This window comes from Crocodylus porosus, unplaced genomic scaffold (genome assembly GCF_001723895.1).
Source record: "Crocodylus porosus isolate Cpor-Errol unplaced genomic scaffold, CroPor_comp1, whole genome shotgun sequence".
NCBI classification, from domain to species: Eukaryota; Metazoa; Chordata; order Crocodylia; family Crocodylidae; genus Crocodylus; species Crocodylus porosus.
The window spans coordinates 197,275,493-197,276,782 of NW_017728906.1; positions in this window are offsets into that span (position 1 = coordinate 197,275,493).

A 1,290-nucleotide genomic window follows, 5' to 3' on the forward strand; every position below is an offset into this window, starting at 1 on the left:
GTGTGCACGCTTCAATAAAGAGCTTGAGATAAGACCTTGCTGGTGTTGCCTGTCTCTTGCGGTCAGACAACGGACCTGGGAAGTCGGGGTTAGAGTCCCTGACAAAGAAGCACAATGTACAGCTGGATTGCAGATTGATGCAGTCTGTGGTGGTCCTTAGTTCCTGATGCCGGCTATTTGCAGTGTCTCAGTACAGTCCCCTGAGAAAGCCTCAACTCCTGTGCTGCATCGCAAGTCTGCAAACGCATCTTCCCTGTTGCACAGGAAAGTTTCCTTCCCAGCATGCTAAACACACTGTCCTGATGAGGATAGCAGGACCTCTTTGAAGGAATCAAGGGTAAGTCTTTTCAGCACATGGGTATTGACATAACTAGTGTCAAGGTCTTTCCCAGAAGCTTGGGGTCAGCCCAGCAGCATGCAAAGGCCCTGATCCTACAAACTACTTGCTGTCAGTCTTTAGCATAACTAAGGGTGGGTGACTGGGGTACAAGCCCTGGGCACTTGGTAAAGGGGCCCATCATTCATTGTCTTTTGTGATTTCCCAGGCACACTTCAAACACAGAAATATAGAAACACAGAACTGGGGGGAGGCAGGTGTTTCTGGACCACTGAGGCCCATCCCCTGCATCTTCAGGTAACCATGTAGCCAAAGATTCCCTGAAATCCCAACCACAAGACACTATAATGGAAGGCCTGAAGCCTGCCATCAGGGAAAGCAGGGGAAATGAGGGCCCTACCACTGCAGTGACAACAGAGGTATAACTCATTGAGTTTGCACCCTGGGTAACCAGCATGGAAGCAGGGGCCTGAGCCTCCAGCTGTGTGGAGCAGAGCAGGGGATACAACACTGCTCTAAGGGGACATGTCATTACCAAGAACAAGGTTAACCCTTCCCTGGCCCTGCACTTGCGGCAGCTAAAAAGTATGTCTGTGTGATAAAAGTGCTTGCTGAAGGCTCTATGAAAATTAGACCGAGCGTTTTTCTGTATTTGTTTGAATATTAAGCTATAAGTTGTTGCTAAAAGCCTAATGATAGTTTAAGATGTAGTGAGGCCTTGTATAAAGTAAGGCCTAGTAAATTTAGCAAAGCCTAGAAGTAGTAAGGCCCTGTGGCGCAGTTAAAATTACCTCATCAAAGGAATGCAAGGCTTGTTCTGCTATTAGTCAGTCCAAGGACAGTTGAAGAAAAAGGAATCTAAGTGGTCGTATGTTATCAGTGTCCTTCAGAAGCTATAAATTAACTGACATATTTGGAAACCATTCAGAAGGAAGATGCAGCTCTGTGAAAAG